This window comes from Mirounga angustirostris, unplaced genomic scaffold (genome assembly GCF_029215605.1).
Source record: "Mirounga angustirostris isolate CCGP_5_RB_7025 unplaced genomic scaffold, mMirAng1.0.hap1 SCAF_2, whole genome shotgun sequence".
Classification (NCBI taxonomy): Eukaryota; Metazoa; Chordata; class Mammalia; order Carnivora; family Phocidae; genus Mirounga; species Mirounga angustirostris.
The window spans coordinates 1,363,045-1,385,004 of record NW_026991710.1 but is presented as its reverse complement, the minus strand read 5'-3'; the positions used below and the strand labels follow the sequence as shown (position 1 = coordinate 1,385,004).

The window sequence follows — 21,960 nt, the reverse complement described above, 5'->3', positions numbered from 1 at the left end:
GAGCTTCAATTCTTCTCTTCCCTTGACTCGGATTCTTTAGGGTTTGTGCATGTCAATCTTTGTTTTGTGTGTCTCTCTTGGACCTATCATATTTTTATGAAGGCCTGTTCCTGGGCAGGTGCGGAGGACCTCTCTGTTCTTACTGCACTTGCCAGGAGCCACATTCTCACCATTTCTTCATCTCCTAATACCTCCTTGTCGGTTGTGGCTTCAGACGCCCCTCCTAATGTTTCTGCATCGACAGGCCAGTTTTTGTCACTGTCCTCGTGTCACTGTCATGCCACTTGCACTGAGTGGTTCCGGCTCAGAATTCACCCATGTTTTGTAATTCAAAATATCTGACCTCACACATTGTATTGTTATGAATTCTTTAATATCCCAAGTGTTCAGTCGTCTTCTAGGTTAGCTTTGTTGTCACAAATGGCAAGATCTCCTTCTTTTTATGGCTGAGTAACATTCCATTGTATATACATACCATATTTTCTAAATCCATTCATCCATCAGTGGACACTTGGGTTGCTTCCATATCTTAGTTATTGTAAATAATGCTGCTATAAACATAGGGGTGCATGTGTCTTTTCAAATTCATGTTTTTGTTTGCTTCAGGCAATTACCCAGTAGTAGAATTATTGGATTATATGATAGTTCTATTTTTAATTTTTTGAGGGGTCTCCACCCTGTTTCCACAGTGGCTGCACCAATTTACATTCCCACCAACAGTGCACGAGGGTTCCCTTTTCTCCAATCCTTGCCAAAACTTGTTATTTCTTGTCTTTTTGATAATAGCCATCCTAACAGGTATGAGATAATATCTCTTCATGGTTTTGATTTGCATTTCCCTGATGATGAGTGATGTTGAGCATCATTTCATGTGCCCGTTGGCCATCTATATGTCTTCTTTGGAAAAATGTCTATTCAGGTCCTCTGCTCATTTTTTAATCAGATTGGTTTTTTTGCTATTGAGTTGTTTGAATTCCTTATATATTTTGGATATTAACCCCTTGTAGGATATATGATTTACAATTTTTTTCCCATTCAGTAAGTTGCCTTTTTTTTTCCCTTTGCAGAAGCTTTTTTAGTTTAATCTAGTCCCACTTGTTTATTTTTGCTTTTGGAGTGGGATCAATGCTAAGACTAATGTCAAGAAGCTTACCACCTATGTTTTCTTTGAGGAGTTTTATGGTTTCGGGTCTTACATTCAAGTCTTTAATCTATTTTGTGTTAATTTTTTTACATGGTGTAAGATAGTAGTCTAGATTCATTCTTTTGCATGTATCTGTCCAGGTTCCTCAACACCATTTATCAAAGAGACTGTCTTCTCCCCATTGGATATTCTTGACTCCTTTGTTGTAAATCAATTGACCATATAATTATGGGTTTATTTCTGGGCTCTCTATTTAGTTCTGTTGGTCTGTGTGTCTATTTTAATGCCACTATGTATTAATATTTTTAAAGGATTTTTGTGTATATATTCATGAGAAATATAGGTCTGTTTTTATCTGGTTTGCATACCAGGATAACACTAGTTTCATGAAACAGGCAATGTTCCTTCCTCTTGCATTTTCTGGAGGATATTGTGTGGAATTTGTGTTAATTCTTTAAATAGGGATGCCTGGGTGGCTCAGTCCGTAGAGCATGTGTCTCTCGATCTCAGGGTTGTAACTTCGAGCCCCACGTTGGGTGTAGAGACTACTTAAAAATAAAATTTAAAAAAAAATTATTCTTTAAGTATTTGGTAGAATTTGCTAATAAAATTGTCTGGACCTGGAAGTTTCTTTCTGGAGAGTTTTGAAATTATGTGTTCAATTTTACCAGTATTTATAGGATTATTCATAGTATCTTGTTTCATATTGGGTAAATTTGGGTTGGTTATATATATTTTTTTAATTTGTGAGATTGATGTGCATATAGTTGTTTGTAGTATTCCCTTAACCTTTTGATGTCTGCAGGATCTGTAGTGATGTCCCCTATTTCATTCCTGATATTGGTGATTTGTGTCTTCTCTCTTTTTTCTTTATCAGTCTAGATAGAGTTTTATCAATGTTATTGATCTTTTCAACGAACCAGCTATTTGTTTCAGTGGGTTTTCTGTTTTCAATTTTACTGATTTCTGTTGTTTAGTCTTTCCTTTCTTCTGCTTGATTTGGGTTTATTTTGCTTTACTTTTGCTAAATTCTCCAGGTGCAATTTTAGATTGTTGCTTTAAGACTTTTCCTTTTTTCTCATGTGTACATTTTTTTGTGCTATAAAATTTCCCTCTCCCCCACTGTTCTAACTATATCCCACAAATTTTTATATGTTGTATTTTGTCAAAGAAAAATCGCAACAGACAGAGTTAAACAGGCAAGGAAGAGCTTATTCAAGATTATTGCAATAGGGGAGAGAGATTGAACTCAACTCCAAATACAGCAAGGGCACCTGGGGATTTACGGCCAGTAGGGAGGTGGACAGAGTCACTGGGTAGAAAATTACTAAGAGGAACTTGGCCAGGTATGAAGGGTGGGAGGATTCATGCTAAATTGCTTGCTAAACTCAGCCACAGTGTTTTTCTGTGGTATTTGACTAGAGTAGTAGGTTTTCTGTCTTGCTGGGCTGTCCCCTTTCTGTCCTTTGGCTAGAGAGAGCAGGCTCCTCCCCTCCCGTGCGACCTTGAGAAGGAGAAGCATGAGTGGAGGGTCAGCACTGACCAAGTGCTTTTCCCCAAGTGTCTACAACCTGGGTGATTAAGTTACTGCTTGTCCAAGTAATTCATTTAAATATGTCCAGTGGCAAACAACAGAAAATCAAACCCCAAATGATCTAAACTATCAAGGTATTTCTCAGCTTACCTAACTTAGAAGTCCAAGGAAGGGCTAGCTTCAAGCAAGATTTGAGCTGGCAGCCAAAGTTATACAGTAGGTCCAGCTTCTGTCCCCCGTTTCCCAACTTCTCTTCTTCAGCATCCCAGCAAGTCTTGGCAAAAACTGCTTAGTTTCTCCCCAGTGGGATGAACATATCTCTCCGTGTAGCTTCCATGAAAGGAGGAGGAAGCATCTTTTGCAGATGCCCTCAGCAAGCATCTCCTTGCATCTCTCTGAAATAGCCCAAGCCACCCTTAAACTGGTTACTGTGGCCACAAGATGGCCTCTGCTGGCTGGCCTAAAGGTTGGGGCCCTTAATGACAATCTGAGTGTCATTCTCTAAATAAGAAGGAAAAGAATACTTGTGGCCCCAGTAGCAAGTATCTCCACACATGACAAGATTATGGGTTTTTTCTAGCTATCAGCACAAATAAGAAGTATTGTTCTAGCAGGAAATGTTCTATTCTGTTTTCCAGTGCTCCTGACATTCTTAGGTTGTTACTCTGTAAAGAGTCTTAGGAAATTTGCCTTCGGGCTTAGGCGGCACCACCCAATGAAGAGTTTTGCTTTCCAGATACAATATTTAAGCCCTATTTCATCATTACCTATATAAATGTTAAAGTAGTTAATTTGAAGTAATTCTATTCAGGGTCTTTACATTGTTGGCATGTGATTTTTCTGCTTACCTGATGAATATCTCCCACATAATATTATTCTACTATCAAATTATTTATTATCAAGATTTTCATAAGTCGTATAATTATTGCTAACTCTGCAGCGCTATTTGAAACCCAAATGAGATGTTTTTATCTTTATACTTTGTTATTTTGGGGATGAAATATTTTCCAATTTCTATTTAGAGTAAAAGGAGCAGTCCTGTCCTTCTCCAAAGATCACTTCACAGTGGGGGCACCTGGGTGATGCAGTCAGTTGAGCATCTGACTCTTGGTTTCAGCTCAGGTCATGATTTCAGGGTTGTGAGGATGAGCCCCGCATCGGGCTCTGCGTTCAGCACAGAGTCTGCTTAAGTTTCTCTCACCCTCTCCCTCTGCTCTCTCTCTCTAGAATAAATAAATAAATCTTAAAAAAAAAAAAAAAAGCCACAGTGATTTCATAAAGCTAAATCTTCCTCAGTTCCCCCGGTTGCTCAGGTGGGAGCCCTGCTTTTCTAGCCCATTGCCAGGTCCTGTGGAGTGTGCCTCCTGGGCATTGCTCTTCACTGCCCTTCTCATCCCACTCATCTCGGCTGTCTTTTTGGGCCCTCCCACTCTCCTGCCCAGCAGCCAGAGAGCCTCACAGGCCAGCCACATTCTCTACTCCTTACCTTGTGTCCAGGGCTCCTGGTGTTCTAACCCCTGCCTCCCTCTCCAACCCATTTCCTCCTACTGCCCATCCATTCATTCTTTCATTCAACAGATGTTTATTGAGCACTTCTTACATGCGAGGCTGTTCAAGGTGCTTGTGCTGAACGCATCATAATCTCTACCCTTGTGGAGTCTGGGGGCTGGAGGGCATGAGCAGACAGCAAACATACTAAATAAATCCTGATATGAAAGATGACAAGATGTCGTGGAAAATATATAGTTGCAGAGGCAAGGATCAAAAGCACAGGGGAAGACGATGCTCATGAGGGGAGACAGAGAGGCACTGACGGAGGAGGTGATGACCAAACAAAAGCTCTAAGGTGAAGGAATGGGCCACCTGGAGCCATGTGGATGTAGGGGAGGTACATCTCAGGGCACGCCAAGGCCATCTGAGCCCCTCACCCAGCCCCGAGCTCCACACAAGGCGGGGCCCATGCTGGTCTTGGGGCTGCAGATCAGGTCAAGTGCAGGAGTGTTAGCCCAGCGTGAACTACTATCTTGGGTATGTCTGTGTGGCCCTTACCCTGTTCTCTGTACCAATTGTCCTTTCTATGGTTTTGCTGCCATGGTTTTTACTTGTTTTGTTTTCCCTCACATTCTTAAGGAAAATGATTTCAGGAAACATCTGGCACTATTTGACAGTGCCCCAGAGGCAGCTGAGCACTGGTTTGGGGCAGACCTGAGTTCAAATTCCAGCTCAGTTGTTAACAGTATGACTCTAGCTGGAAACTTCAATTTTCCCAACCATGAAATAATAAAAATAATGCCTTCTTTGCCAGGTTATTGTGAAGATTTTTTACTTTTCATTTCATTCATTCAACTAATATTTGTTGATTGCCCCTGTGTGCTAGGAAGGGTCATAGGTGCTGAGGACCCAGGCATGACACCACAGGCATGGCCTTGCCCTCAGGAGGCTGCGTCCTGCTGGAGTACAGTTTGTTCCTTTGTTCCTGACAGCCCATCAGAGGCACCTCAGGTGGTGCTTGGAAGCTGCTGCTGCGGTCACACAGATCAGGACAAAGGGAAGCCAGCTGTGCCCCCCCACGTGATTATCACTGCCATTCAGCCTCATTCCAGAGGCTCCAAGGACGTACGATAGAGACAGGTCTGCCATCATTGTTGCTGTATTTCTGCCACCTCCTTGGTATTGCATCTGCAGTTTGGACACTTTGGCCACACTGCAGAGGACTGATGGTGGCTGTCTCCAGGCCCACAAAGCACCTGAGTAGGAGGGCCATGGGAGAACAGACCTCCTGGGTGTAACTGCCTTCCCCCATAGTTAAAACCATTCCTTGGTTGTCATTTTCACTTACAACTACTGACATTTTAACAAATGCCAAATTGTAGACTTAAAATGTCACCTCTGCACCTTGCCTTTTGGTGAATGTGAAATAAAGGGTGTTAACATTGAATTTTTCTAGATCAGTTCTCTTATTTTTTTTTTTAAGTACACTGAAGTTCACCAGGAAAACAAATGCTAAGAGTGTGCCCAGTTTTTATTACTAGGTGCTTTTTCTCTCCAGCCATAATGGGGCCCAAAGCAGTCTATGGAAGCTGAGAAAAGAGAATCAGGTACAGAGCACAGGGCATTTCCTATAGTGGGTCTCAGTGTCCCAGAGACTCTGGCTGTGTTTATTTATACAGGGGGCTTGGAAGTGGTTCTCATACCATTTGTGATGTGTACATTAAAGCAGAAAAATTTATAACTTAGAGGAGAATAAAGTCCCAATTTACTCTTACTTTCCATAGTTTGGGAAATTTAAAGCAGTCATTCTGATATATGGTCATGTTGCTATGTGCTCACTCTGCATTCTGCTCTAGAGTGCTCAAAAGGCTCATGGGCCTGGTCCAGACTACTGCACATTAGGGGGACCCAGGAGATTAAAATTTTCACTGCATGTTTATTCAACATAGTACTGGAGGTCCTAGCTGCAGCAATCAGACAAGAAAAAGAAATAAAAGGCATCCAGATTGGTAAGGAAGAAGTAAAACCTCCACTATTTGCAGATGACATGATAGTATATATAGAAAATCCTAAAGTCTCCAACAAAAAACTATTAGAACTGATAACTGAATTCAGTGAACTTGCAGGATACAAAATTAATATATAGAAATCTGTTGCATTTCTATATCCTAATAACCAAGTAGCAGAAAGGGAAATTTAAAATACAATCTCATTTACAATTGCACCCTAGGAATAAACTTAACCAGTGAAGTGAAAGACCTGTACTCTGAAAACTACATAACATTGATGAAAGAAGTTGGAGAAGACACAAATAAATGGAAAAATATACTATGCTCATGGATTGGAAGAATTAATATTGTTAAAATGCTGCCCATACTACACAAAACAATCTACATATTCAGTGCAATTTCTAACAAATTACCAATAGCATTTTCCACAGAACTGGAACAAATAATACCAAAATTTGTATGGAACCACTAAAGACCCCAAATAGCCAAAGCATTCTTGAGAAAGAAGAACAAAGCTGGAGGTGTCACAATTCCAGATCTCAAGATATACTACAAAGCTATAGTAATCAAGACAGTATGGTACTGGCACAAAAATAGACACATAGATCAGTGGAACAGGATAGAGAGCCCAGAAATAAACCCACACTTACATGGTTGATTATGACAAAGGAGGCAAGAATATCCAATGGGGAAAAGAGTCTCTTCAATAAATGGTGCAGGGAAAACTGGACAGATGCATGCAAAAGAATGAAACTGGATCACAAAATAAATACAAAAATAAAGTTAAAATGGATTAAAGAGGGCGCCTGGGTGGCTCAGATGGTTAAGCGTCTGCCTTCGGCTCAGGTCATGATTCCAGGGTCCTGGGATCGAGTCCCGCATCGGGCTCTCTGCTCCTTGGGAGCCTGCTTCTCCCTCTGCCTCTCTCTCTCATGAATAAATAAATAAAATCTTAAAAAAAAAATGGATTAAAGACCTAAACATGAGACCTGAAAGTATAAAAATCCTAGAAGAAAACATAGCAGTAATCTCTTTGACATCTACTGTTAAACATTTTCTAGATATGTCTCCTGAGACAAGGGAAACAAAAACAAAAACTATTGGGACTCCTCCAAAATAAAAAGCTTTTCAACAGCAAAGGAAATCATCAACAGAATGAAAAAGCAATTTAGTGAATGGGAAGTGGAAATAATATATCCAATAGGGGGATAATACCTAAAATGTAAGGAATTATACAGCTCATCTGGTAGGAATGTAAATTGGTGCAGCCACTGTGGAAACAGTATGGAGGTTTCTCAAAAAATTAAAAACAGAAATACCATATGATCCAGTAATTCTACTACTGGGTATTTACCCAAAGAAAACAAAAACACTAATTTGAAAAAAAAATTTTTTTAATTAAAAAAAAAAAGAGAGAATGTGATCAGGTGGGAGACTAGGACAATGTCACACACTAGATTTAGGGTATATTTTGGTCTGCTGGAAGAAACTATCCCAAAATTTTAAAGAAAGAAAACATATATATATATATATATATGTTTTATATATATATAAAATAAGGTTAAATACAATGAAGAGATAGAATATGACTATAAAAATGAAAAATTAAAAAAGATTTTAAAAAAGGAATTGATAAGATGTTGGTTGAAAAAGGAAAGAAGAAAAATTCAACTAAAAAAATAGAAAAAAAATAAAGAAAATTTAAAAAATTAACTCTGAAAGACTAAAGCATCATGGGAAAAACACCATGAATTCTATGTGCTGTATTTCCCTAGCACTGGGGTTTTCCTATTCTCATTGATCAGTAAACTTGATCTTGGCTGGATGTTCTTGTTGATCTTCTCGGGGAGGGGCCTGTTGCCTGAGTCTCAAATGTCTTTGCCTGAGGCGGAATTGCCCCACCCTTGCCAGCGGCCAGGCTAAGTAATCTGCTCAGGTTTGCTCTCCGTAGCTTTTGTTCCCTGAAAGCTTTCCCTACAGCTTAGGAGGACAGTGAAAATGGTGGCCTCCCAATCTCTGGTCTTGGAGGAGCCGAGAACTTGGGGCCCCACTCCTCAGTGCACTCTCAGAGAAAAGAGGTCAGTCACTCCTGTCTCCCTGGTCTCCGGCTGCATTCTGTGCTCACCGGCCTGTGACTGAGTGCAAAAACCCTAATTTGAAAAGACACATGCACCCCTATGTTCATTTTAGCATGATTTGCAGTAGCCAAGATATGGAAGCAACCCAAGTATCCACTGACTGATGAATGGATAGAGAAGATGTGGTCTATATATACAATGGAGTATTACTCATCCATAAAAAAGAGTGAGATCTTGCCATTTGCAACAATGTGGTTGGACCTTGAGGGTATTAAGTCAGACAAAGACAAATACCATATGATTTCACTTATATGTGGGTTCTAAAAAACAAAACAAACAAACAAACCTGCCAAAAAAAGAAAAAAGCAGACTCTTAAATGGAATAAATTGGTGGCTGCCAGTGGGAAGGTGAGTGGGGAGATGCATGAAATAGATGAAGGAGATTGAGAGTACAAACCCACAGTTATAAAATAAGCCATGTAGATGAAAAGTACAGCACAGGGAATATAATCATTAATATCATAATAATGTGACAGATGGGGACTACACTTGTGATGAGCACTGGGTAATATACGGAATTTGTTGCACACTTGAAACTAATATAACATTGTATTTTAATTATACTTCAAAAAAAAGAGTCTTTTTTCACTGAGTGGTCAGTGTGAGGGGACTAGCTGATGACAGATACTAAAGACTCACCCTAACAAGGCAATTATATTGCCTTCACACCATAGCATTCAGATGTTGTCACCTCATGTCAGGTGGGTGCCAGCCCCTCTCCTGAGGAGATTAATACTGACAGTATGGTGTCTGCAAGGGGTTTGCCATTTCCTTCTTCTTCCTCAGAAAGGCACAGCTCCTCCTTGTATTAAAATCTAGTTTTGGTCTTTGACAGCATCCATTTGCTAGTCAGGTCTGACTTGGATGCCACCTTGGGCATGTCACAACCATGCTCCTGCCTACATCCCTGGTGTGCTGGGTCTTTGCCACATTCAGATGGTCACCAAATGGGATCTGACTCCTTCCCAGATGTTTCAGGCTCTTGTTAGCTGTCACACAGCCCCCATAGTCACTTCATTTCACCCTTGGTCCTAGGGATAACTCACATGCATGTACATTCATGGCTCACCTTGACAAACAAATGTGTGAGCATGCATTTGTGCATGAGGCTTTAGGGACAGGACTGAAAAATTGCTGTTTTCATCACAGAGGCCAGAGCAGCAGTTCTGTGGCATTTCCTGTACACATCTGTGAACATGAACCCATGCACATGAGCAGATAGACCCGGCTGGGACGTAGTGCAGAAGAGCAATGGGGAAGGCATCATCCATGAAGAGCTTGGCATGGGCCAGCATCCTTCTCAGGATTGTGTTCTGTGGAAGAACGTATTTAACAAAGCATGCTATTTTTTAAGTTAGATATTTAGTGAAGTTTCTGTTATCCTGTTATTTTTTATATTGTAAAACATAAAAATTGGCATTTAATTATTAAAAGGCTTCCTTCATATTCATCTAAAAATAATGCATTTAAACAGCATTACTGCTTTCTCAGAACAAATGGGAAACTTGTTTCTCTCTCTCTTGTAAAGTGACTGTCATTAAAGCTGATGTTTTATGAGTCCTGGGAGAAATTATATTAGGAATTTTACGCTTGTTTGCTGGGTGAGCCTGAAACCAGGAGCATTTAGCTGGGTGCATTACAGTCTGACCTGGTCATGATTTGGCATTCCATTGGGTAGAGAACACATCCTAATTTATACAGATATGACACTGAAATTACTCAAAGTGAGTAAATTTTATAGATGCTCTTAGTTTGAGAAAATTTTTTTTCCTAGTTAGTTGAGATATTTTCATAAAAATGAGTGTTGAATTTTGGCAATTGCTCTTAATGTTTTATTGTGATGATGATGTGGGGTTTTTTGTCCTTTATTCTACTAATCTGCTGTATTGCATTAATTATTTTTGGATTTTAAACAAACCTTGCATTACTGAGATAAATCCTACCTGTTCATGGTATATAATCCTTTTTGTATGTTGTTAGATCAGTTTGTTAATATTTGGTTGAGGGGTTTTGTATCTTTATTTATGGAGGGTGTTTTATTTAATGTCTGGCTTCGGAATCAGGGTAATACTGACCTCATAGAATGAGGCGAACTCCTTACTCTGACATTCTAGAAGTACCTTTCATTGCTGAGTTTTGTTAAGAGTTGTTTATATATTTTGAATCCAGTGTGATTTGCAAAAACAATTGATCCTAGTACAAGTCTTGCTTTTCATTCTCTTAACAGCATCCTTCCCAAACCAAAGGTTTTTAAAAGTTTGATGGAGCCAAATTTTTCAAGTGTTTTCTTTTATGGATCATGCTTTTGGTGTGTATCTAAGAACTCTCTGTGTAACCCAAGATCACAAAGGTTTTCTCTTAAGTCTTCTTCTAAAAGTTTTAGAATTTTATGTTTTACATTTAGACCTATGATCCATAATTATAGAATCAACTCATTGATAGCTATGAAATATCCTTCTGGGATTCTGATTGGGATTGTGTTGAATTTGTAGATCAATTTTGGGGTCATTGGCATTTAATATTGAGTATTCTAATCCAAGAACATGCTGTATCTTTCCTTTTAGGGCTTTGAATTCTTTCATCAGGATTTAGTAGTTTTCAACATACAGATTTATACCTAGGTATTTTGGGGTGCTGTTACAAATGGCATTGTTTAAGTTTAATGTCCAATTGTTCATTGGTAATATGTAGATATACAATTGATTTTTGTAGGTTGACTTCATATTCTTGTACCTAGGTCAGCTCATTTATTAGTCCCAGGAAGCTTTTTTGTAGTTTCCACGGTTACTCTACATAGACAATTACGTCTTCCATGAATAATGGCCATTTTATTTATTTTTTTGTACTGTATGCTTTTTATTTCTTTTTCTTGCCTTATCGTGCTGGCTCATACTTCCTCTATTGTGTTGAATAGAGTCCTGGGAGTAGACATCCTTGCCCTTGCTCCTGATCTCCAAAGGAAAACACTGAGTCTTCCACCATCAAGGATAATGTTCATTTTAGGTTTTGTCACAGATTGTCTTTGTCATGTTAGAGAATTCTTTTCTATTCTTAGTTTCCTGAGAGTAGTTTTTATCATGAATGGATATTTAATGTTGTCAAATGCTTTTTCTGCATCTATTAAGATCATGTGACTTTTCTTCAGTGTATTTATATAGGCAATGACATTGATAGATTTTTATTTATTATTTATTTATTTAAAAAAAATTTTAAGATTTTATTTATTTATTTGACAGAGAGAGACAGCGAGAGAGGGAACACAAGCACAGGGAGTGGGAGAAGGAGAAGCAGACTTTCCGTTGAGCAGGGACCCCAAAGCAGGGCTCCATCCCAGGACCTTGGGATCATTACCTGAGCTGAAGGCAGACACTTAATGCCTGAGCCACCCAGGCACCCCAACATTGATAGATTTTTAAATGTTGAACCAGTCAAAGCTGGGATTTGTGGGATTAACTCCACTTGGTCATGACAGATTGTCCTATTGCTGGATTGATTTGTTTCTATTTTGTTTAAGATTGTTTCTGTCTATATTCATGAGGGATATTGGTCTGTAGTTTTCTTTTCTTGATATGTCTTTGTCTGGTTTTGCTATTAGGATATTACTTGCCTCATAAAATGAGTTACAAAGTATTCCCTTCTCTTTTATATTTTTGTAGAGATCCTGTAGAATTGATATTATTTATTCCTTAAATATTTGGTAGAGTTCACCACTGAAACTATCTGGACCTAGAATTTTATTTGTGGAAAGTTTCTTAACTACAGAGTCAATTTCTGTAATAGATGTAGGTTATCCTGATTTTCTGTTTTTTTCTTGAGTGGAATTTTGGTAGTTTGTGTCTTTCAAGGAACTGGCCCCCTTCATCTTGTTGAATTTATGGGCATATTATGCTCATAGGGTTTTTTTTTATTGTCCTTAGTGTCTGTGTAATCTGTGGTGATATCTGCCTTTGATTCCTGAAATTGATCATTTTCGCCTTTTTTTCCCCCTTGAACAGTTTAGATAGATGTTTATCAGTTTTTTTGGTCTTTTATAAGAATCAGGTTTGAGCCTCACTGATTTTTCTGTACAGTTGACCCTTGAACGACACAAGGGTTGGGGCACTGACCCCCTGCACAAGTAGAAAATTCACATATGACTTTTGAGCCCCCAAAAACTTAACTACTGATAGCCTACTGTTGACTAGAAGCCTCACTAATAACATAAATAGTTGATTAACAAATATTTTGCATGTAATGTGTATTATATGCCGTATTCTTAAAATAATTTTAGTTTACAATAGTAAGCTAGAGAAAAGGATGTTATTAAGAAAATTAGGAAGAGAGGGCGTCTGGGTGGCTCAGTTGGTTAAGCGACTGCCTTCGGCTCAGGTCATGATCCTGGAGTCCCGGGATCGAGTCCCACATCGGGCTCCCTGCTCAGCGGGGGGTCTGCTTCCCCCTCTGCCCTCTTCCCTCTCATGCTCTCTGTCTCTCATTCTCTCTCTCTCTCAAATAAATAAATAAAATCTAAAAAAAAAAAAAAAAGAAAATTAGGAAGAGAAAATACATCTGCAGTACTCTCCTGTATTTTTCAAAAACAAACTCTGTATAAGTAGATCTGTGTAGTTCAAACCCGTGTTGTCCAAGGGTCAGCAGTATTGCTTTTCTGTTTTAAATTTCATTAATTTCAGATCTTCGTTATTTTTCTGTTACTTGCATTAGAATTAATTTGTTCTTCTTTTTCTAGTTCCCCAAGGTAGGAGTTTAAATTATTGATTTGAGACCTTTCTTTTTCTCCAATATAAATATTTAATGCTATAAATTTCCCTGTAAGTACTGCTTTAGCTACATCTCATGGATTTTGATACTGTGTATTTTCTTTTGCATTCTGTTTAACATATTTTCTAAGTTCCCTTGAGACTTCTACTTTGACTCCTGGCTAATTAAGAAGTATGTTGTTTAATGTCCAGATGTTTGTGAATTTTCCAGATAGCTTTCTGTTACTGATTCTTGGTTTACCTTTGTTATGGTCAGAGAACATACTTTGAATGATTTCAATTTTTCTAAATTTGTTTGTTTTACAACCTTGATATTGTCTATCTTGACCAATGTTTCATGTGCACTTGAAAAGAATGTGTGTTCTGCTGTCTTTGGATATAGTATTCTATAAATGTCAATTAGGTCAAGCTGGTTGATAGTGTTGTTCAGGTCTTCCATATCCTTGCTGATTTTATCTCTACATTTCCACATATTACTGAAAGAGGAGTGTTTACACCTCTGTTAATTGTGGATTTGTCTATTTCTCATTGCACATCTGTCAGTTCTTGCTTTGTGTATTTTTAAATTCACAAATTTTAAATTGTTAGATGTGTGCACATTTAGAATTTATATTTCCTTGTAAATTTACCTTTTTATCATTCTGTGCTATTCTTCTTATGCATAGTAAATTCCCTTCTGAATCCTGCTTTGTCTTTTTTTTCTAATTTTTTATTGTTATGTTAATCACCATACTTACATCATTAGTTTTAGATGTAGCGTTCCATGATTCATTGTTTGTGCATAACACCCAGTGCTCCTTGCAGAACGTGCCCTCTTTAATACCCATCACCAGGCTAACCCGTCCTCCCACCCCCCTCCCCTCTAGAACCCTCAGTTTGTTTTTCAGAGTCCATCGTCTCTCATGGTTCATCTACCCCTCCGATTTTCTCCCCTTCATTCTTCCCCTCCTGCTATCTTCTTCTTTTTTTTTTCTTAACATATATTGCATTATTTGTTTCAGAGGTACAGATCTGAGATTCAATAGTCTTGCACAATTCACAGCGCTTACCAGAGCACATAACCTCCCCAGCGTCTATCACCCAGTCACCCCATCCCTCCCACCCCACCCCCCACTCCAGCAACCCTCAGTTTGTTTCCTGAGATTAAGAATTCCTCATATCAGTGAGGTCATATGATACATGTCTTTCTCTGTTTGACTTATTTCGCTCTCCCTTCTGAATGCTGCTTTGTCTTATGTTAATATAGCCACTCCAGATTTCTTCTAATCCGTGTTTGCATGGCATATCCTCTTTCACCCATTTACTTGTAATCTACCTAAATCTTATTAAAGTGGATTTCTTGTAGACAACATATAGTTGAGTCTTATATTTGTGCACTCAAACTCTGTTTTTAATTGGTTTGTTTAAAGTATTTAAACTTAATATGATTATTGATATGGTTGGATTTGGGGTGCCCATTTTGTTTTTCTGTTAGTTCTTTCTGTTTTCGTTCTTCTGTTCCCTCTTTCCTGCCTTTCTCTGAATTATTGAGTAATTTTTAGAGTTCCGTTTCAATTTGTATTTTGGATTTTTTGCTACATTTTATCATGTAATATTTTTAAAAGATTTAGTTATTTAGAGAGAGAGAGAGTGCATGTGCAGGGGGAGGGGCAAAGGGAGAGGGAGAATCTCAAGCAGATACACCGCTAAGCATGGAGCCTGATGTGGGGCTTGATCCCACAACCCTGAGATCGTGACCCAAGCCAAAACCAAGAGTTCACCACCTAATGCACTGAGACATCCAGGCGCCCCTCATTATATATTTTTTAGTGATGGCTACAGGGATTATAGCAGTCATACCAATTTTCAGTGTAGTTTTGGATTTAACGTTTTACCACTTCCAGTAAGTTGTGGCAGACTTACGAGCACCATCTTGTCATCACTGCCATGCACACACTGTAAACACCCCAGAAAGTGTTACAATGTTTGCTTTTAACAGTAATAAATATTCTAAAGAGCTTGAGAAAAAACAGTCTTTATGCTTCTTCGGGTACTGAGCATTTCTGTCGCTCATTCTTATTTCTCAAGTTGCAGGCTTCCTTGGGACCTTTCCCTTCAGCCTGAGCAACTTTTGTTAGCACTCCTTTCAGAGCAGGCCCCCTGAGGACATGTTCTCTTCATATTTATTTATCAGAGGATGGCTTCAGTTCACCTTCACTCCCGGAAGACACAGTTTGCTGAAGAGCAGGTTCTGAGTTTACAGTGCCCTCGGTCAGCCCTTCTGTGGTCTGAGCACGTGGCCCCTGATGGGAAGTTGGAGGCCGCCCACAGGGCCACTCCTCTATGTGTCCTGTGTCATTTCGCTCACGCTGCTTTCAAGATTGTTCTCCATCTTTGGTTTTCAGCAGTTTGTGGTGTTTCTGGGCCTGATTTTCTTTTAATTCATCTTATTTAAGGTTGTTCAGCTTCTTGAATCTGAAAAATATGTCTTTCACTAAATCTGGGAAAATTTTAGCCATTATTTCTTTAATTTTTCAGCATTGGTCTCTTTTTTCTCTTTCAGGGACTGAAATAACAATTGTATTGTACTTCTAGTATTATCCCGCAGGTCTCTGAGCCTCTGTTCATGTTTCCCCGACATTTTTCTTTTCTCCTCTATACTGGATAGTTTCTACTATCTTTAAGTTCACTGGCTCTCATTTTCTGTCATCTCTGTTCTGTTACTGAGCTTATCATGTGAATATTTGGTGGTGTTTTAAGATATCACATGATTCTATCGTAGAGAAAACTTGAGAGCCACTAGCTTCATACCTCAGGCCTCGGTGTCCTCACCTTAAAAAATGGGGTGACAGTGCCTGCCTTACCTTGCAGGGTTGCTGGGCCCAAAGCATGGGGTCTGAGACATCCAGTAGCCTCACCAGATCCAGTCAGGGAGTCGAGACCAACCGAAACCCAAGGACTTCCCTTACCAGGTAGAGTGGGGTGTCTTTGTGGAAGGTACTGCCAAGCACAAAAGGATGTTGCCACGGAAGTTCTCCTGATTTGAATGGTGGTAACAGGAGAGAAGCTAGCAGGGACAGTCAGTCCAAGTTGTAAGGGTGTGAACGTGCTTAGTGAGCTGTCACAGGCTTTTCAGGGGATGTGGACACACTGTCCACCAGCCACAGGGCAGTTACACATGCCAAGACTGAGGCCAGTACCGAGTGCCAAGAGCACCAGGGGAGGGTGATGGTCAGGGTGGAGAGACCAGAAGTTTCATCTTAAAATATGTTTTTAAGGGGAAACTGCAGTATATAAAATTCACAGAAATCTATGTTTAGCATGTTACATAGAAATTTTTAAGTTTGTAGTTTAGGCTGCTGCCAGCAGCATTACTGTATATAATTACCGCAAGGGCCACACAGGCTGGAGCCGAAAGGAATTGTTCTCATATTTGCTGACTGGACCTGGTGGTGTACTCGCCAAATGACGTTTCAGTGTTAGACGCTTGTGTCGCAAAATAATATGCTTATGCGCAATACATCGGCATTGGCTATTTTGCTAAGGTCTGATAAAACGTGACATCACATCTCCACACACTGTAAACACCCCAGAAAGTGTTACAATGTTTGCTTTTAACAGTAATAAATGCTCTAAAGAGCTTGAAAAAGCAGTCTTTATGCTTCTTCGGGTACTGAGCATACCTTAAATGGTACAGTTTTGGGGGCGCCTGGCTGGCTCAGTTGGCAGAGCATGCAACTCTTGATCTTGGGGCCATGAGTACAAGAACCACACTGGGCATAGAGTTTACTTTAAAAGTAATTTTAAAAAATAATATTAACATCAAGTGATACAGATTAATTTACAAGTAGATATTTCAGCTAAAGCTATTCTCCTCTTATTATTAACAGAATATCCAAGGTATCTCCAAGCACCCAATTCAAATTACTAAACCGCAAAATGTTAAAGGTAACACATTTCTCTCTACTTTGCTGAAGTACTGGATAACATTTTTTAAAATGTTAGAAGCAGATGAGCAGATCTGCTTCAAGGGTCCCTCACCTATAAGTGTTTATAATTGCTTTCCTGTAGAACTAAATTCTTTGCCTTCCTCAAGTTCTCTGTATTTGCATGACCAGGATTTAAATACACTGAAAAATAAAACACAGCTAAATTGATATGGCACCTCCCTTTTAGCAGTTTACAAGTTAAAATAGATGATAATTATACGAGGAAAGTAGCTCCCTTCCCACCACCTCTCCCCCACCAACTGCCCAATAGAGAAAAAAAACAAACATACAATAGACTGGCTCTTATTAGAGTCTGAAAGCTACTGGAAATGTTTATAAAAGCATACCAACACTGTTCTTTCTTCTGAGCTGTTCCACTGTAAGTTACATTTCTAAAAAAGAAAAAGGTCACATCTGAGCAAAGTAGGTTCTGTGGCCCGTCCCTCCAGCTCCTGCACCCTTGGTGGGGTGCTCCTGCCCTCTGCTTGGACACCACAAGACAGTGAAGCATGACCGGGTCCTTTTCAAATACACATTCACCCTTAAGCAGGACCCATGGAGGTGTCTCCTACTGCCCTTTAAAACATATTCTGTGCATCGAGGACCCACGCTTCCCCAAAGCCTGTCTTCTAGGCTGTGAGGCTCTGGGGGCCTCCAGGACATTCTTACTGGAGTACATTCGAGGTCTGCATTTGAGCTGTTCCTCACCAAGAATTCTAGACAGGATGTAAAATTTTAACAACAGAAAGCCTACTTTACTCTCAGCAGTACCATGTTGCTTTTAAATTATATTAATAAAAATATTCAGAAAAGTCAGAAATCTGGACTCTCGACTTTGGAATGATATTAAAATAAACTCTGTGTGAGGAATGGCTATGAATCAGCTTATGACCAAATTCACCAAGTGCTCTTGAAATACTGTTTCAGGTACAGAAGGCGCGATGCTCACCATCTCCCCGAGGAGCATGTTTGTTGCGCCCAAGGGCCACACCTTCCTGGCAGCAGGTACGTGCAGTCGGTGCCAGAGAGATGTCCTATGTCATGGTGGCTCACTTTACATGTTCAAATACTTGGAAGGTGGATAATTCAAAGGTACTTACAGAATTCATTCTTTAAAGTAAATCCTAAGGCAAATATTTATACAAAAGAAAGATTTCTTGTGCACAGTAAATAAGAGCAGATCTGCTTCAAGGGTCCCTCACCTTCTCCAGATCCCAGATACCCCAACGCGGTCCCACCCAGCCTGCCCCTCCTTTCTCCTCTCTGTCCTCGGCACGCTCCGCGCTCTGCCCCGCTCGCTCTCTGCAGATGGGCTGGCCTCCAGCCCAGGCCAGCCCCACCTCATGCCCGCGTGGAACCTCTTCACTAGATAACATCTCGCTCCCTCCTTCGCCTCCTCTGTCTTGAGGAGGTGTACCCTGACCACCCTCTCCCTCCTGAACCCCCTTTCTTGATCTGTCTTTTCCAGTTCACTTCTCATCTTCTGATGTACCAGATAACTCACACACATTGTCTCCTGCTCCTAGAACATGGGCTCCACGAAGAAAGGCTTATCTGTTTTGTTCATTATCAAATCCCAAGCACACCTCCTGGCACCCAAAGGCACCCTCTAAACTTCTGATGTATAGAATGAACAAATGAGTGCATATGGCCTATCCCGGAGGTGTTGCTGGCCTCACGGAAGGCAGGACAAGGACCTTAGACTTGCAGACACAGGGATGGCCAGTGGCCCTGAGACCAAAGGACCCTGGCAGGTGGGTGGGAGGATGTTGCTCCTGATGCTGCAGTGGGGACGGAAGGTTGAGGGTGGGCTGCGGCATGGGTAGCGGTGACGAGGGACACTGTCGGCAGATTCAGAATTAATGTGAATTCTGTCTCACAGACTTTGCACAGATTGAATTGCGCATTCTTGCACACTTATCTGGGGATCCAGAACTTTTGAAGTTATTCTGGGAATCTGAAAGAGATGATGTATTTTCCACCCTGACTTCCCAGTGGTAAGATATATGAGCTCACAATATTATCAGAGCTGCAGGAATGCTGACATGATTTTAAAATCCTGAAGTTATTCCAAGGCTATTTTCATAAGAAGGAAATTATATTTTTCTCTAGTAGTTAATCCTTTTGAGAAAAGAGAAGTAGATAGTTAGAATGCCAAGATTTCCCTAATTATGAAAAAACTGATGGCTCTTCACCACCAAAAATACAGCCCATTGCTAGAGAATGTAATAGAGATATTGGAAGAATCCAATGTGGGAGTCTGTGCTCTCTCCACGCGGGTGTGCGAGCGGCGAGGCTGGGTGTGGGCGCTTCCTCTCTGCACCCCACCCCATCAGGGCCAGGAGCACATCAGACTGCAAGGACAGTCCCTGCCTGACAGTGACCTGCGCTCAAAGAGGATTCTGGAGACAGACAACCTTGGGTTTGGCTGGGCAGTTTGACAGTGTCCTCAAGCACTTGTCCTTGTGCGTCAGTGTTCTTAGGCGGTCAGCTTTTCCTTATCCTGGCTGTGGATCCCCTGCTGCCTCTTGTGCAGAGTGGGCTCTCCCCTCAGACCGCCCTTGCCAGGGGCAGGGGTCCTGCCCAGGCCCTGCTGCAGACGGCTCTTGCACTGCCGTTCCAGAGCGGGGTCGTGCAGCTGCAAGGGAGGCTGGTAACAGCCACTCTCTGGACAAAGAGGAAGTCACAGTATCCACCAGAGCCAGGTACGCCGCTGCCTGGCACTCAGTCAGGATTCTGCTACGAGGAAGAAGAGGCACCTCATCTGCTGTCCGTCCCCTCCTTCAGCAGCTGTAGGCACCACCTTCCCTTCCCCTGCAGGCTTCTCCACCAGGCTGCCCCTCCTGGGGGCCTCCTCACCCATCCCACCTTATCTTGGCGTCCACTCACCCTCAGGAGCCACCCTGGAGGCACCACTCCATGAAGGCTGGCCTCTGTGTTCTTGGGCCGCTACACATCCCTCTCCGTGCCCTTCACTGTCTTTTCTTTTTTTCTTTCTTAAAGATTTTATTTATTTATTTGACAGAGACACAGCAAGAGAGAGAACACAAGCAGGGGGAGTGGGAGAGGGAGAAGCAGGCTTCCTGCTGAGCACGGAGCCCAATGCGGGACTTGATCCCAGGACCCCGGGATCATGACCTGAGCTGAAGGCAGACGCTTAATGACTGAGCCACCCAGGCGCCCCATTCACTGTCTTTTCTGAAGGCGTGTGAGCCCTGCAAGGGCAGGGCCATGTCCCCTCATCCAGCACGGTGCCGGTCCTCCCCTCTCCGCCTCGGCCCCCCTGAGCCACCAGGTGTTCCAGGTACACGCCTCACTCAGGCCTTTCCTTCCCCTGGCTCGGGAAGCTCTTTCCCCGAGTGTCCCCGTGACTCACCCTCAGCTCACTGTGTGACGCCTCGGCTTCCCTCGAGGATCTGCCCTCCCACCACTACACATCTCTCCATTGTCTCCACCCTGCATGTCCCGCTGGAATGTCAGCTTGCGGAGGGCAGGGCCACCTGGCCCTGTACCTGCGGTGCTCCATGAGGTGTGGAGTCTCAGCCTGCATCTGTGAATGAAACAGTCCTGTTGGCCAGGAAGCATCTCCTCTCCAGAAACCCCCCACCACAAGATTTATTTGAATTAAAAAAAAAAAAATCAGGAAGAAGTATTGTTGTCAAGGTGACAGAGGAGGGAGGATACTGCTGGACACCGAGCTGGGCTTTAAAGAGTGGTTGTGGGTAGTAGGGTTATGCTGGCATCCCCAGGGGAAGCAACAAACTCCACAGCAGAACAGGGCATTAGGCGGCGGGACAGCGAGTGGACGGCACGGCAGGACGGTGTGCAGCCATCAGGCCCACTGCCAGCTCCCAGCAGCCTGCCATCTGGCCTTGGGCCGGGGGCCTCCTCTGTGCGTCCCCTCCTTGTCCTAGGCGCTGTCCAGGGGCCCAGCCCTCCCCTGACGCTGGCCACTCTGCTGGGCAGGGCCCATCTCACACGGAGACCTTGCAGAGCTGTGGTCTGTGTTCCTCTCCTGCCGGCCGCTCCTCACCCCCCAACTGCCAACTTGAGGCCCCTCCCACCCCCAGCCCACCCAGCCGTCCTCCCCTGTGCAGGTTCCCTTCCTGTGAGTCCCGCCTGGGATGCAGCCCAGACTCCCCTTCCGTGCCTCCTGCATGCCTGGGCGTGCAGTCGTGGCCTGCTGGATGACCACTAGGTAAATGAGGGCGTGATGGACCCCCACTTCCCCATCGAGCTCTGTCAGCTGCTCCATGTAGGACTTGCTGCTCCCTTCACTTCTCCCCTCCCTGGCTGCATGTTTCCAGCCCTGGGTGATCCCACCCCCTGCTTTCCTACTGCCCAGCCCCAAGATGCTGCAGGAAGCCATAAAGTGGTGAGTGAGTGGGTCCATCATAAATCTGGGTCATCCGACCTGAGAGGGACCCTTATTAGTCTATTCGTCAGCTGCTCCAAGTGTTTTTAGACTTGCCACAAACGTCTACTCTTCTCCCTTGATCTTCTTTTTTTTTTTTTAAGATTTTTAAAATTTGTTTGACAGAGAGAGACACAGCGAGAGAGGGGACACAAGCAGGGGGAGTGGGAGAGGGAGAAGCAGGGAGCCCGATGCGGGGCTCGATCCCAGGACCCAGGGATCACGACCTGAGCCGAGGGCAGACGCTTAACGACTGAGCCACCCACGTGCCCCTCTTCTCTCTTAATCTTGAAAGAGAACCTCACCTTTCACTTGATTGACAAAAAAGAGGGCCTCAGACGTGAGTCCCTGAACCCCCTCCCACTTTGTCTCAGTGTGTCATTGCATGTCCTCCTCCCAGTCTTCAAAGATTTCTGTCTCAAAAGAGGAAGCATCCTCTATTGCCCAAGTCAGGAAATCAGGACTGTGCATTGCACATCTCTAGGCAATGCCGTACATTTACACA

General features: G+C 42.1%; 1 long non-coding RNA gene across 1 annotated transcript; it reads left to right on the top strand.

Annotated features, from left to right (window-relative positions):
* Window positions 1-15,919: 15,919 nt before the first annotated feature.
* On the top strand, window positions 15,920-18,744 carry LOC135363563 (uncharacterized). The gene is made up of 3 exons (XR_010409233.1): window positions 15,920-16,024; window positions 16,943-17,000; window positions 17,969-18,744. It is a non-coding gene; the product is annotated as an uncharacterized LOC135363563 (long non-coding RNA).
* The last annotated feature ends 3,216 nt before the right edge of the window (window positions 18,745-21,960 follow it).